Source organism: Aphis gossypii, chromosome X (genome assembly GCF_020184175.1).
Source record: "Aphis gossypii isolate Hap1 chromosome X, ASM2018417v2, whole genome shotgun sequence".
Classification (NCBI taxonomy): Eukaryota; Metazoa; Arthropoda; class Insecta; order Hemiptera; family Aphididae; genus Aphis; species Aphis gossypii.
In genome coordinates, this window is record NC_065533.1 from 41,113,448 (window position 1) to 41,131,504 (window position 18,057).

Below are 18,057 nucleotides of genomic sequence, written 5' to 3' on the forward strand. Positions count from 1 at the left end.
TAACAGGCCAGTATAATTAATCAATTATATACGACAATAATATTTTGTGTCGAGCCAGCAAGGTGAAAAAAAATTAAACGATTAAACTATAAATAGTAAATACTGATAAATCATATTATTTACATTTCCAACGAATTTTACCCCCAAACTTATTATTATGAACATTAATTTTGATGATAAACTTGGGGATTAAATAACAAATTTTGATTTTTGGTTACTTTTATTAATTAATAAATTAAAAAAAAAATCGATATACCTGTGTACAATATTACGTATACCCGTTTAATGACATTATATTATAAATAATTTTTTTCTCCCTGAGTTGTGCGTATGTGGATCTTGAATTATTAACGGGTTTACCTCGAGATGTAAAAAATACGAACGGGCAGTGTAAAAACATGAATATTGATTGGGATTGCAAACAAAATAGTAATTTTTTGACGATAATAATTTTGCTCGTACTCTATAGTTGGGTATGAGTTTAGTCGATTTTTTCAGTAAGGCTTTAAATAGATTATAGTCAGTGGTTATAGTTTTTATACCTGTATATTATATAGATATAAGTATAATTAAAACATTAATATGATCTGTAGATATATAAGCGTTAAAGTACGTTATATATTAATTATAGTACTAAATGTACGATTGGCGACTGCTGACCGAAATTAAAATAAATAATAATATTGTATTATGCATAACTAGTATAGTAAATTATATTATTAGTTTTTATTTTAATACAAAAATAGGCAATTATACAGATTGAATAATAAAAAAAAAAACGGACACCGAATAATTCGAAAATACATAACATATTATAAGTGATGAGGATAACTGCACTAAATAGAACAACGTATAAAAATATGAACGGGAAATACTTGTAATAAAAATATTATATTATACTTGTACATTATAATGTTTAAAATTAATATGGCAAATTTGTTTTACTTAAATCGATATCACTCCAAACTCTTAAAATATAACATTTAAAAGAAAATGCCTCTGCGACGAATATAAAACCCTAAAAATGCAGAGAATGCAAAATAATATGTAAAATTTCATTTTAATATTCGTTGTGATTTATAAATATATTATATATTCGTAGTATATTCGTGTAATATACACGAAAACGAATCGAAAAAAAAAACGTTAGAAAACGTTTATATAGACGACTACCTACGAAAAAAAAAATATATAATATGTATATTTACGAGCTATAAAAATATATCGAACGAAAACTCGTGAATTTCAATAGAACGCGTAAAGACGTACACAAAAACATTCAATTAAATATTTGAGTTTCTCTTTTGGGCCAACCGAATTTTTACTCAGAAGTGCAAGAAATACGATAGTGTGTGTATACAGACACATACACGCACGAGTACAAAACACAAACGCGTATAATATATATATTTGGTTGAGCCGAACAGCGATCGTTTATCGTGTCAAGAATTATTTTAGATCCACACTGCGGGGCTACCAAAATGTACCCTTAAATAAACGGTAACAAACGCGCTATAATATTATAGTCGTCGTGTGTATCGCACCTATATATATATATATATACCCGTATATAATATGCGCACACCCATATACGCGCTTGTACAGGTGTTTGTTTCTTCTGACAATACCGTCCCGAGAACACAGCTGGGTTCCTGCCGCACGTCACTTGTGATAACATTCGACACTTTATAAAGTTATTATAATAATATTATTATCGTATAATATTCACTAGCCGTGTGCATGTATATATAGGAATGTGTGCGCGGTATCTGTAGCGTGCGAAGCATTCCGCGGACAACCGATTCACAAACTCGAACGAGTCAAACGACGTGCGCAGGATGCGATTTAATCTCGCCTGGACCAAAGAAATATCTGATAGATTTTAATATTACTAAATTGTGCTGTATAATAGTGCTCGAGCATATATTATATATTGTGGAGCGTTTCGGCCGACAAACGTCGTACAAATGACCCAATATCTAAATAGTAATTACCTATCTACTCGGGGAAGGTTCGGACAAAGTTTTCGTTTTTACCGCATATAATGAAAATCATTACTAATTCGCTATTATACGAGTAGACGTTAACTCGAGTGTTCTGCGTGCTGAGAGATACATTTTATAAAACAATATCTGAAGACGAATAAGAAAAAAAAATGTGTAAATATCACTTGCTCGTAAGTTTGTAAAGCTCATCCTCTCCACACTTTCTGTTCTTGTCGTATAAATTAAACGCAATATTATTATAGTTATTATGATGCGGCGATGCACTATATAGTTGCGAGTATAAACGGTATATTATTATTCCTATATCAAATCAAGTCATTTTCGTTTTTGACACTGATGAAAAAAATTGTGAATGGCAAAGCTCAGGGGTGCACTGCTATAGAGTCCGTTCAGCCATTGTCCACAGATTTGTTCCGTTAAATCCGCCACTGACAGACTGCACACAAACGCGATTGTAACGTATAATATAAACGCAATACATAATGCTAGTATATATATAGACATACAGTTGGCATGTGGAGTCCGGATATATAAATAAACGTTTTTGCGACAAGAAAGGTTTTAAACACATAGCACTACTGATTACACGAACGTATAGATTTGTGTAAAATACGACGACATTATAATATTTAATTTATTATGCACTACATTATTAAACTGTTTATACAGAGTCTTGTTCTACTGCGAGTGCAAAATATTTACTAGGGGTGTGCCGACTGCATCTCTTGTATAATATAATGTTTTATTTTAAAAGCGTCATTATTATTTTGTGGGTGTGCGACGAACATTGTTATGCTTCAAAGAGCCGCAAAAGACATTCGCCGCGCATGAAAGTGTATAAGTAGTGATTTTTCACAGCTTGCTGCGAACAAACGACCGTACGGGCATAATAGTGTATACAAAAAACGAATAAAACATATTGTATACGCGATCTGAAAAAATCGAAAAATTCAAAATATCTGCACATACAAAAGATACAAAATAAATGATAATATTCTATGTCAAAATACCCACCACGGATTAAATATCTAAAACTGGAGACTTAGAAAAATTGCGTTTTTTTTTTTTTGCACATTTATTTAAATAATATAATTTAATAGTGGAACAATGGTTTTGAAATGTTGTTATAGTCAATTAAGTACAATTTTCTAATAGTATTCAATAAATTGGGAATATCCCTCTCATCATATATATTGTATTAATCAAAATAGATATGTTTCAATTTATTTTTAAGCATTATGTTTGATGACCAATGGTAATCTGCAGTTCAACAACTATTATTTTAATCTCTACAGTTATATGTTCTTGTTGTATTTTTGCTTTAATCTTTAATCATTCAAGTACCTATCCTAAATAGTAAATTAATATCAAGCCAATTTTATTGGTTTATCAAAATTGTCAGTACCTGATGATAAAAATACTTACTACGTGTTCTATTACTGTTATATGCAAATAAAAATCCTACAAACAAATTTTACAAAACACAGTAGTATTGAATTCGATTTTTAAAATACATTTGTTTTTAGAAATATGGTTTTCATAGAGTTTTGAGCCCTGAAATAGTTACCATTTACGTGTTACACACATACTATCGTAAGATACACGCACAGTCGTGAGCTGAGCATGTGAAGCTTTGATTATATACCTATCGTAGGTTATTGGCACGTAGCCGAGATCTTTTAATGGAGTCTTTTAGTTTTTATTTAAATATTTAACTTGTAGGGTTAGTCCACTGTAGTTATCAAGCTATATATATTAATAATAAACACTATGAAATAAAACTTAAAAAACCATAACATGACATATTGATATCATAATTATATTTATAATGATCATGTTTTTAGTATGAATACGGCCGAGAATAGTATACCTATCATTACAAAAAAACACTATGATGACTGTGTCACTGATGATTATTGTTATTTTAACTATTAACTTATGCCTATAAGGCAATACTAACGTAAAATCGTTAGAGAAAAATAAAAATTTTGGTTTGGATATTATTTTGACCGAAAACCAAAATGAATAACACCTAGGTATAAATGAAACGAAATATAACACAAAATACACGTTTTATTATATAACATAGTATAGGTACGCACAAATCAGAAATAAGCGCATTTTTACACGAGTTAAGTAAATTTATTCGGAAACGCGAACCATCACATCCCTTTTATATATTCTTATTGTATCACTACAGGTGGGCATACTTATCCAGATACCTATGAATGAACGACTGCAAGTGCAAACAATGATATTATTATAAGACACATATAATATATTATTTATTATTCGTCGTGTATGGGTATACTTACCCAGATCACAGAATCGCGGGATTAAGCGGTGTAAACGACGCCGTTGTTTGTCCCGCGGACGATGCGTGCCCATGGTTATAACGCGTCTCTGCTGTATTTAATTTCCATAGTATTATATGCTGTAAAGTAAAACATTTTCGTTACTTCGGGTCACGTATGATGTCATTGTATAGTGATTTTTATTTATTTATTAATAAATAAACGCCCATAAGGGGGGGGGAGGCTCAAGTACAGTACATAATATACGATAATATAAAAATGAGTACATATGAATATACTTATGAGTGTAAGTTACATTATAAATATGACCTCAATAAAATTACAAATTTCATACTTAACTTCATACGATTTATTAAAATTTAAACTTGCTTTCAATAGTTTATAATCAACAATTATTGATAGCTAAATGACATTAACTTAAATTAAATATCATATACTTTAAAAAAAAAAACAAATAATATTCTCTCATTTAAAATGTTAATAGCTTATTTGAAGTTAGTTTTGTCCTATATGGGGATTTTTATGAAACTTCATTATAATATAACAATCATGCACGAGTATTAATTTCAATGATACCTGTAGAGTAAATAAAGTTGAAAACCAAGGTTTTGTTGTTGCTGACCATTATTTTATGGGCTTAATTGGATCATTTCACTGCTTAATATACTGCTTAGCTTATAAATAATATAGGGTAACCCAATGATAATACTACTAAATAATTGCGTATAAGTTATAATATAAATAGGTATTATTTATTTTTATTATATTTATAATAAAAAAGTTTTCATTATTGTATGTTTTTGTTAAAGTCTATAAGGAGAGTAAAGTAAAAAAAAACCAATAGATTTCTTGAGTCATAAAATTAAAATAAGACAGACGTTGCCATGGTAACGTTAAATTTCGTCTGACTGTATTTAATCAACCTAACTAACATGGGGGGGAGGTGGCTCAATAAAAATAAGTATCTAAAAGTAATATAAATTATTGTTATCATCTTTGTACCAACGAAGAATGTAGCATAATTATTATAATTTTCGTTCGTCGATATATCGGCATTCAAATTTAAATTTTGTGATCAATTTTTCATTTTTCCGAAAGAATTTTCACTTCACCCGTAGGTATACGTTTTTGCAATACACAACTTTTTCTTTGAAGTTTTTTAACATTAGTTGTCCGGAATATTATAATAAATATATCAATTGTACTCACATATTAGTGTTTTAAATGAATAACAGCTATTATTTAGCGCAATTTATTAGTTTATATAACATTTGAAAATGCCGAATCGCTAAAAATTGGTATACCTCTATGAAAAGAATATATTTTTAACTTTTCAAATGCAATTATAACAAAATACAGGTTTTCATAACATCAACACATATTTTTAATTGTTAAATAGTTGTGATTAATTTACTTCAGGTTATAATTGTTAAAATAATGATAATTTTTCGAATTTTTTTCAAGTCTGTACCTATGTACCTACTACCTATCATCAAACGTTGCCAGACAGCCATCGAACCGTTATCCGTTTTTTCGCGTAAAATCGTCTATAGATTGAACTATTTAAAAAAAAATTGCTTATCATACTTAGATACCAACGTATTTAATTACACGAGTCCGATGATTTTAGTAGAAAAGAAATTATAATTTATTGGTACACAGAAATTAGAAACTACCGACCCACCGGCATCGGACAGGCCTTGTTCACGCGGATAGCACCACACAAACAGATATTATACTATTATACGTTTTAACAAAACTGATGATATTATAATATATAATTCGACGGGTAGCACTTTGCGTGTTGTGTAATAGACGAATTGAAAGGAAAATATTAATTCGACGAAAGTCAAAAGGTGTACGATAAACATTATGTTATAACACACTGTCGTGTCTGATATATATTTTAATATTATTATTATTATTATATTATATTGTACACGCAAAGTGGTGTGGTAATACGAATATAATAAGTGCGTTAAATTAAATAAACAATGGCCCCCTATGCGCGTAAATAGTAGCAGTGGGGCCATATTATTATTACCTATATGCCACACTATTGTACACACGTACACGAGACAATCTCGCGTGTATAATATAATAATAATCGTATAATATAATAGAATAAACACTCGGCCGCCGATTAAATTTCTCGTCGACTTTTATATAATATATAGAGAGATATACGTAGCAGTACTTAAACGACGAGACCTTGTCTGTCCAGCTCCCGTGTTCAACGACCATTCTAACCGTTATTATAATCGTCGTCGTCGTCGTCGTCGTCATTGTTGCCGGCTAAAAGTCCACGTCAAGTGGTTCAATTGATAGTCCATTTTCAGTGTGTTTAGCTCGTACCCTTGCACGTTTTTTTTTTTTTTTACATACCATTATTTAAGTGCTCAAAATTTGAAAATCGTTTCGGTACTCGATTGTTTCGTTAACCAGTTGAGTTGATTAACCAAGTCCAACGACACTACATCTTAGTTTCACAATATTCTGCACATAGCTACTCACCACAGTAAATTCTGGTGGCCGGATATGAAAATCTAAAATAAAGACATTTTAAATTCTAGTTCCTCTATTGTAAAAAAAGTATGTTATTTATAATGTACAAAATACTAGCAGTTCATATTCGTATACATATTATGATGGAAAAATGTGTACTAATAGTAGTAAAAATATTAACCTGTGGCATCAAGTTAAAATAACTCGGGACATCGTACAGTCCTACAAAAATACGTTTTGTCGCCTTTTATACTCAATTTTTTTCAAACTTCACCATTTTCACCATTTCTTATGCGTACGATTATGATGGCAATGGAATGAAAAACCATGTTACCGTGTTGTGGAGAAATTTGGAAAACTAAAATGAATTAATTAACTATAATAAAATGTTTCTTCTATAATATAACATTTGTTATTATATAAATAACAACATTCATTAAAATAAAACGACGGTTTTAAAATTTGTTTGCTGCACACTAATTGAATAATGTTCCTACTCATTGCAAAATAAGTATAATAAACAATGCGTCATATACACTCTTATACTGGCATACAATTGAAAGCCTTGTTGTACGGCACAAGAGTACAAGACATCATCATCATATTGTGTTTCGACTTTATTCCGAGCCATTGTATGCACAGATGCGTTTTTGAGATAAAAAGCAATAACGATTTCAATCAAAATTATTTGTATAGCATTTGATTTGTTAACGTTTCATACACTGTTTTTACTCATGATACGTAGGTATAGTACAAACAATACACGGTTTCAATCACAATTGTTCGTGTCATTTAAAATAAATTGCACGAAGAGTTTGTAAAAAGAGTTATTGCCAAAACAAACAGTGATATTGCTGCAGTAGTAATAATTTTGACAAAGAAAAAAAGAAGAAAATTCTGCGTACTTACACTAAATTTGCAGCTATTTTTGTATGAAATGTTTATAACATTTTTATTTATTTATATTTTAATAAACTATACATTATATCTAGAGAATATGTGGAATAAACTATTTCCTAATTTTCCTTTCGATCGAAGAAAATGTAATACAACATTATTACGTATATTAACTTATACAAACGGTTTTTTACACGATTTTAAATCAGATAAAAATATTCAAAAAATAGTATTAAAAATATTATTACACTATAAATATTCAACGGACACTATATTATCCAATAATAAAAAAGCTTAATACAAAAAATATCAAATAGTGATTTATAGATTAATTTAATTTTTTTTTTAATGTGATATATTTTTTTTCTTTAAATTTAACATTGCATCAATTAAAGGATGACCAAAAGCATGTTTAAATTATCATCATGTTATGTACATCTTTAAAATTTAAAATATGTAACGAATCAATAATATAATATGCACAAATAAATCATATTTTATATATTTTGTGAGTATATATTACTAACTGTCCCGACACGGCGTTGACCGTATATTAGTTTCTTTTTGGCATTTTCGTAGACCGTGTGTTAGTGTTTACTGTAATATTAAAGACATGAAGTATCTATATTGAAATTCGATAGTATGTATAATAATTATAAAATACTTAGGTATTACTCGGTCAATTTAAACGAATTATAAAATAAAAAAGGATAAATATAATCTGTGATTAATATGGTTTTTAGACTTTATATGTTTAGGTCTCAATTCTATATATTTTATTTTTTTCTAATTCATTTTATATCTACAAAAATCATTCAGGTAAAAAATTATTAAGAAGTTATATTTATCTTAATAAGTTTGAAATTACACGTAAATAATTTACCTCTACCTTTTTATTATATAATTTTGTTTTTCAAGACATTTTGATAATGATTCTTACAAAATCATTTTTGAAAGAAAAATATGCTTGGAATGTACTGAAGTGTAACATTTAAACTTCTATGTCTCAAAGACCTGATGGAAAAATTGTACTAACAATATTTGGTAAATAAATGTCTTTATCGCGGGATAAAAAAAATGTTCATTTATATTTTCATGGCCTATTTCGTTAAGTTCGTACAATCACTTTAGTAGGGGGGCACCGAACAAAATATAATGTGTCTGAAGGGTGGAATAATCGTTTAGCAAAGCTCTGTGAGCATGAGCATCCAACAAGTGAAGTTTACTTTAAAATAACTTTTTTGAAACTTAACTCTTGGAAAACCCTTCAAAATTAGATTTTTTAAAACTTTGAAGTTTAAAATTATAAAAATATTTATGTAAAAAAAAAATTAAATTAAAAATATAAGATAGTCGTTTCAAATTAATTCCACGACGAACTCAAATACGATAGTCGGTACAATTACAGGCATAAGACATAAGGTCTAACACATTTTGGTATAACACGACCGGGATCGATCTCTTTTCGGTCTTCAACTCTTTTTTGTCTCTGTCTGCAGGGACGCTTTTTTATCGGACTCGTTACACCAAAATTTGTTCGGGTACGTCGAAATTTACAACTTATTTCGTGTAGCTCGCACGAAACCGTCCAACCAGCTAGGGTAAGTAATGATCCACCGAGTCTCGTAAAGTCTCGGTACTCAAAACCCGCGATTAAAAGGGGGTCAGAACGATCGAGTACACAACACTCATAATATTCAATCTACCCAAAATCGTCGAGTAGCACTCGCCATCGACCAACCGCATTTTCGGCAGACGATAAGATAATAATAATATACCGTCGTCATGACTCCTGCACGACAGAATATTATAATAGGGACGTACAGGAGTGAAAAAAAAATAACATTAAATCGCTGCTCATACGTTTTCGACGCGCACGAGTCTGTCGTAGGTATCATATTATTATAATGTACAACGTATTATTATTACACCGGACCGAACAACTCTTCGGGAGAGAGAAATCGCGCGAGACCGTCGCTGAGAGGAGGTGATGTGTGCGCGTTAAGGCGGGCGGGATGGACTCGCTGCATTTATTATTATTATTATTATTATATACTCCCCGCGCCGCCGTTCGAATTCTTTTGTGCGACCGTTCGCCCTCCGCGAAATATTCTTTTGTGAATCAATCGGACCGCTATTATTATTATTATTGTGCACACGTACAATATCTTGTGTGTCGCCTATGTATATATCATACACACTCGCGTACCTATACACACGCACCCGGCGAGTATTGTCGCACATGCACATGCATATATATATATATATATAAGTATAAATATGTATATCCCGTGTGCAGTGTTTTCCGATTGTCGACGGCCATTGTACGCGGCCCTCTTCCTCCTACGGTTTATTTTTCTTGTATTTTTAGTGGCCATCTGCGCAGTCGACTGCTATATATTATTATTATTATTATTATTAAACGTAGGTACCTACGACATATTATTATACGTCCTATGTATAGGTATATATTATTTTAATACTATCGTATAATAATAATGTGAGTCTCGAGTTCGAGCCCGTTCGCCGTCCAAAGTGCGAGTGCTGCAACAGCACGGTGGCGATGGCGGTCAAATGATTTCGTCGGGACGACAACAGCGCAGTGGTCATAGCGGGACGAGAGGACGAAGCGGCGATATTTTGACGAGTACGCGTCTTATTCGATCGTTTTGAAAAAACGATTGTATTCGAATTCAAACTCGGTTATGAATTATGACGGGGGCATAGAGGTTCACGGTATTATTATTATTTTATGCAAAAAAAAAAAAATCAAATTCAAATTTTCAGTGTCACGAGATTGAAATAAATCTATATTTAAATAAATGTAAAAAAAAAAATTGTAAACAAATGCAGTATTGGCCAGTCGAATGTATATTATATCAGAGCAGTTTGCCAACACCTGGCTTGAATACAATGCGTGTATTTGTAAATCGCAACAATGAGTTTTTTTCTTTTCTTTATACTATTCTCTATAGCATAAATCATTATACATTTCATTCGCGTTTTGATTTATTCGGAAAAATGTGAATACGAACTGTGAATTATATTCCTTCCGAATATTGCCTCGTTATGAGGGATACGTCAACTCGGACGCGTTTTAGTCGGAGTAAGCACAATATTGCTGTACAACAGGACGTACAACAATAGAATAAACTAAAAATCACTTACCAATAACGTGTAATACCTAATACCTAACATTATATTGAATTTATCAAATTTACTAGGAGAACTGAACGATTATAGGATAATCAAAATAATATTATACTGCAGTAGTAAAATAACGGTTATCATAATCATATTTCAGAATCGTTCAATCGTAATAAAATCGCTAGATCGAGTTTCAACCGCGCTCATTGTCTATAGACATAGTATAAAGCATGTTTTGATGAATATACGTTTTGTTTGACGTGTTGACGTTTAGTGTACATTCACATAATCATGCGCATTATAATATAGGTATGGCACTCGTCGATAGTCTTTAATGTTCTGCCTGCCATTTCGGATGATACACAAAAATCGTTAAAAAATAAGACGTTAAAGGAGGCACCGACTTATTATTATTATCATTACTACTATTATCATCGCCGTCATACTGTATTGTCTCGCACAACACGCGGCCCTTTTAATAATCACATTTTTGGAGTTTTTGAAATTCTTATTATACCCACTTAACCGAGTGGTATAGAAACCCAAACGCCGTGCAGTAATAATATAATATAAGTTATAAAACCTAAATCATCGTCAGTGAGTCAGCACTTTTAATCGAACGTCGTCTCCCCGACTATAGTTTATAACCAATAGACTGTTAAAACTTGAGCGACTTTGCTAAACTCGGTTACGAACATTTTATATGACATTACATTATGTTATATTTAATATGTGGATTTATATTGTGCGATATGTTAAAAGTTGTTATTTCAACGGTGCATTATTGTTTAAGACATTAGTCTTTGTCAACACAAGTAGTGCATGACCGTTACACACATGTGCATCGCGCGGACGAGGGCGGGTTGGGACAAAAAGCCCCGGATTATAACATTATTTCGAAAGGCTGCAAAGGCGTAACTATATATTGTATAACGGGTACATTGTAAGATTTATTTTCATACCTTCCTTCGTTTATTATTGTCAGCGACATTTGTACACGAGCGAACAATATTGTAATGACGACGATGCTTAATAAGTATAGTATAATATTATTCAATTCTTAAAGTCAACTGTCAAGCACTTTATAGTTTATGATAAAGCAATAATTCGGTTGACGATCGAAAAAAACTGTGAACAATTCAAATTTTTATAATTTCTTTAAAAATGTTACACTTTAAAATCTCAAAAACTTATTACAGTATAATTATAGTCCAAAAATATACAAAATGATAGTTATAGATCATATATTTTCCTACGTATGCCATGCCATAATACTTCATATTTGTGTTGTAAACATTTTAGTATTATACATTTACAACACAATAGTTTACTGTATAATCAAGAGAACCTACTACTATAATATGGAGAGAATTGATAATTTTTTACACTAATTGAAATGTAGAAATTGTATATCTTGATTGTGTTTTATATTATACTATAAAGTTGTGTTAAAGATTTTATTTTGTATTCCAAATCAACGAAAATTACTATAGGTACATATACATAACCTAGTAAATAACCTAGTAAATACATCATATAAAACCTAAGACCTACGCAAGACAATGAAAGTGTTTGACTTTTTTATTTTAAAAAACGTTATTAGTTTTTATATAACAAGTAGTAATTTATTTATTTTCGTTAAAATATGATCCTGCAGTAAGTGCAAGCTATTACTTATTACCTACCCGTGAAAGATCTTGTAGTTTTGTCACTTGTGTCAGATATATTATATTTATGTTAGAGAATATCGTTAGTGAACATTTTGTGTGTTTTTGGTTATACTCAATTTTTAATACCTACTGTAATTGTTACAAACCTTTTTTTCTAACCCACCATAGGATTATATGTATTGTTGAAGTTTACTCAAAGACATTTTCTTCGAATTCAAAATATCGTAAAAGTGAAATACATTTCTATAATATGTTTAGTGTTTATTTGTGCACGTTCGTCGATATAATTAATTATTATTTTTATGTCCCATAATAAAACGGACGATTCCGATGGAATCGATAATCCGCCGCCAATTGTGACTTGTTGAAAGAACGATTGCTTTATAGTGTTTAATCCACTTAGAATTGTATGAAAAATAATAATAATAATAATATAAGACCATTATATTTACAGACAGAAAATACCACGTACGACGCCTCAAGTCGGTCGGGATCTATCCAATTTACCCACCAAAACGTCGGATGACAATATATCGCATTGTAACTATATATAATAAAACGTATTATACACGGTGAAATGCCTGACGCCTGTTGAAATCTCTTGTGCGCCTTATTCGTGTACGTACAGGAGATACCTACAACTGCACTATTGTTCCTGTCGTCCCTGCGTGATTCCGAGAACTGACCTGCTATAATGGATACACCGGATCTGTATTGTTATACGTATTGTACACCGTATATTGTTATATATTTTATGGGCAATGGTGCACGCTGTGTAGTGGACAGTGACTCGACGATTTTTCTCACATCAAAAGATTCACACATTATAATAGAAGGGAGTATATATGTATTAGGTACGGCGTATATTATATGTATACCGACCTACAGGTTGTAGGTTGATTCGAGTTTATAATATAACGTTTCCAGTGTTTATTCGAAACACACATAAAACCGTCCGAGTGCTTTATTGTTACCGTATTGAGTATAATTGAGTTTGTCTTTTACAGTTGGTAGCTGATTATATGTATATATATATTATATACGTATATTATTCTAAATAGCACTAAGTCGATTTTATTGTTGTAACTATCACTATACGTTTTGAGTGTTTTAATTCGAAGTATAAGCGCATAATATTCTGTAACAATAAAGAATTTTGGAAAATGTCAAGGTGAAAAAGGCAAATTTTTTTCCAAATTATTTTAATCACATTCGTGTGTACCTACTATACCTATATCATTCGTTACGGATTGATAATATTTATTTTTAATGCCGTTGAAAATTTCTACTGCGAAATCAACTCTAAATCTGTGACACTGAAATATCAAAACACTAAAAAGTGGACGAAAATGCATGATGTAATTTAGAGAATTTCTCTAGCAAAATGCCAACTAATTTCATAAATTGAAAAAAATATAAAACATGTACCTGTACCTAAATTTTGTAAATAAACAACTTAAATAACACAAAATCAATCGAATGTATGATTTACACTTAAAAAAATGATTACACTTAAATTGTATATAAATACGTTAACCGAGCTTTGACACGAATAAAACACAGTTTTAAAATCAACACGTACGTGTTAATTTGCAACACTTGGTGAGTTATGTAGTTACAATAGCAATGATTTTGAATTAAAATTTTTTTTAAATCGAGTTATCCGCGTGTATTAACTATAAAGACGTTAAACCCACGTAGTATGTACGTACAGGTATATGTAACTAATCGAGCATTATATATTATCAGTTAAAAGTAATCGTTAACATTATAATATCACGACTGCGCGCTCGAATATCGAGACGTAGCATAAATTAATAATATGTAGGTACGTCAAAAAGAATAATCGCAGATGGTATAGCGCGGGGTGGTCGATTGAAAAAATCGGTTTTCTCGTATAATCAGCGCTAACTGTGCGGGACGTCGCACATTCTTCTCGCGATTTTAACTACACAGTACACGCAGATCGTGAACACGATATACGTCCACATATATAATATATTATGTAACAATATACAGCGTAATATTTCATGAATTTTATATTTATTCATATTCTACGAAAACCCAACGGGTAGGCAAGCGACAACCGTGGGTACCCGCGACGTCGTAGGTATAATGGACGTGCCACAATGTCTGGTTTGTTTTACACCGCGGTGTTCCCGTTCGTACGGCCTATAATACCTAGTACTCGCATAAAAGTGTAATGTACGGACAGGAGCACGCTGCAGAAGAGGTGACGGAGGTGGCGGAGTTTTCTGTTTGTAGCAGTATAGTCCCGACGCAGCAGTTCGCGGCGGCAAACGTGTTGTTTCCTGTGGGCGTTGATCACGGAAAAAAAATCACCGAGAGAAAGAGAAAAAAATGTAAGTATACACCCTGCCGACGGCCGCCGACCATATAATGCGACACGTCATGTGGTAGGTATGCGCGCCTTTGGAGACACACACGGCACGATGTAAAAACAGAACCTCTCGCGTGTGTGTGTGCATCGCCCGAACAATGAACGACGACAAACACCTTGCCTTGGCCATTGTCGAGGCCAGGTCGTCCCAGGTGATGTGAAAATTATATGTTGGTCGCACAAAGGCCTCCGTCGTCCTTGGCTCCGCCCCCGACGATGCGAGCGACACAAAAAGAAAAAAAAAAATTCGGTTCAGTTTTTATATTGTCAGACACCTGAATCCTTTGTGCCCGTCCGATTGTTGTATACTATAGGTACGTAGTGTTGGGTGTATACACATATAAATGCGTTATTATTATTATCGTGCGAGCGTGCGTGCCACACCGCCGCGAATATAATAATAATAATAATAATAGTAATGTATAAAAGCCCTTTTTACGATTGTCGAACTGATTGATTGCGACCAAACTACACGTACCGCGTTGTTGAAAATATAATAGTATAACAATAATAGTAATAATAATAATAATAATAGTATTGTGTTATGTGTATATACGTCGAGGTAATTGGTGGTGGTGGTGGGTGACGGGCGAACGTGAATCAAGTCGCTGACCGCGCGCACTTGTTCCGCTGACGAGTGTATTATTAATATTATTTGTTTTAGCCCTGGTCGAAAAAAAATAAACGACGTGAAACAAAAATAAGCGCACAAAACGTACTTTTGTCCGGCCCTGAACAATTATTATTATTTTTATTATTATTATTATTGTTAGAGGTGGTCCGAAATTGATCCATCAATAACTATTTGTGCAATATAGAATGACAACGAGAACGACGACAACGAAATATTTATAAAGCCCGTGTTATATATATTATTTAATATTATTATATTATTATCATAATAGTTCAGTCACAAACGACAACAATGCGCGACACCTAAAAATGGGGTCCGCTCGAACGTCATTGTGTCTCTAATGTGAATTGTATTTCCATAATGAATTCGTGTACAAATGTTTGTTTTTCTAAAACAACGATACTACACACTGTCGAATGTATTATAATCGTATTGACAATTAACACAGTTCTGCGTAAACGCGCGTTTACCGTCGTCGGTGAGTTCATGCCCTTCGAGAGGTCGACCACTGTGTCGTCAAGACATATAATATGGGTAAATATATAAGTAGACGAAATAAATCGCGTGTGTGTGTGTTATTTTGAACATTTTCAGTGCGATCAACTCCAACGAAAATGTTTGCAAATGGTAAATCATTTTGATTGCGGGTCCTGAAGAATCCTGATACTGTTAAAAAAAATAATAATTTTGATGTGTCTTTTTATTTGAAATGGTCCCTGTATAGAAGCTTTTATGTAAACAAAATAATATAAATGATGTCACTGATGTCGTTTTGTATTTGTTTGTTAATAGAATTGCATTATTTGTTGCTTATATTACTATAAAAATCAGTATCATCAAAATTGTTGAAAAAGTAACGTAAAGATTTACTGAGAGTTAATTTCACTTTATTAATACAATGAAACTTCTATTTAACGAAGTCGCATGGGAAACAAAAAAAAATCGTATTATAGAGAAATAATTCATCAACTAGAATTAACATAAAAATAAAGGTTATGGTTTTCAAAAATAATTCGTTAAATAGAAAATTTCGATGAATGGAAGTTTCACTATTCACTGTATAAGTACGATCAAATGCTGATGACTTTTTTTTTTAATTCAAACATTAAAAACTAATTAGATATTTATTAATAATATATTTTTATTTATATTTTAATATAATATAGAATAGTTTAATGTCTTTAATAATAAGGTACATAACACATTTAACAGCAATAACTTGAGAAAAATTGAATTTATTTTTCATTTTAACGTTTAACTGATTGAAATTAAAAATGTAAAGCTGTGGAAAATTGTTCAAATATGTAGTTAATAAATAAATACATTAATAAATTATACAATATCACTATTATAATTTTATAATACGTGATAATTTTTGTATTATAGGTAATAAATAATTTTTCTAATAGAAACTATGGGTTTCTTGTTGTAGAGAGTTGTAGTATTTTATCCTTATTACTTATCTCATTAACACGGTCTGTTTTGTCGAATTTAGAAAAGTGCTTATTCCACTAAAATTATCTTTTGGACAAAGAAGTACGAATAGGTTTACTGGTAAATTATTTTATATTTTATACAGTAATGTAGGTATTACAATTTATTTTTTAAAGGAAAAATCAATATAAATAATAAAATGAAATAAAATCACACATAATATGCATGATTAATACTGGACTTTATATTCGTATATTGATTTTGTAATTAGTAATGTACTGTCAACAATAATTAAAATAAATAAATCACACGCAAGAGCGCATCAATTTTCATAAGACGTATCACTTGCGTTGATAAAAATAATTTCGCTAGCCCAAACGACCACCGCCTTAAAATAACAATAAAACGTACACGAACAATTGATAAATTTATCAAAATGTGTTACTATAACTGTTCGACTAGGTACATAATAATATATACAAAAGGTAAACAATTAAACCAATATTATGATATACTGCAGGTGACTAAATGTGTCACACAAAACTTAATGAAAAAAATAATACGAGGTATATGGTCAGAATATATTGTACGTTCTATTATAAAGAATTCGGGCAAACAAATTGTAATTAATTGAATGTATACACCTAAGGTATGTATGTTGATTAACAATTGTTAAAATGAAAGGCATTAGCGCTTTAGCTATCGAAAAAAATCTATAGTTCTAATTATTATCGAATGTGTTTGTTTGATCAAAATCATCATTACGGTTCGCCGATGGTCTATTTAACCCTATCAAATGTACAATAATATCTCTAATTAGGAGACTTCTCGTAGTCGATCGGAACCGATAGACATTTGATATGATTTATTGCTAGATTACCAGTTACCACGTATATATTATAGTGGCCTAGTGCATAACGTAGTATACATACGGTATATACTCGAAATAAATTTACCTAACTTGTATCCATTTGTCGAGTGACTTTTTCGGTTTTTTTTTTTAACAATATTACTTTTTATGTATCAGTAACATACAGTATTTGCTAGG

At 31.2% G+C, this 18,057-nt stretch overlaps 1 long non-coding RNA gene across 1 annotated transcript; it reads right to left on the bottom strand.

Annotated features, from left to right (window-relative positions):
* Positions 1-4,070: 4,070 nt before the first annotated feature.
* On the bottom strand, positions 4,071-5,124 carry LOC126552902 (uncharacterized). Its single transcript, XR_007606355.1, has 3 exons — positions 4,898-5,124; positions 4,322-4,440; positions 4,071-4,242 (listed from the first exon to the last, which is right to left on the bottom strand). It is a non-coding gene; the product is annotated as an uncharacterized LOC126552902 (long non-coding RNA).
* Between the last annotated feature and the right edge of the window lie 12,933 nt (positions 5,125-18,057).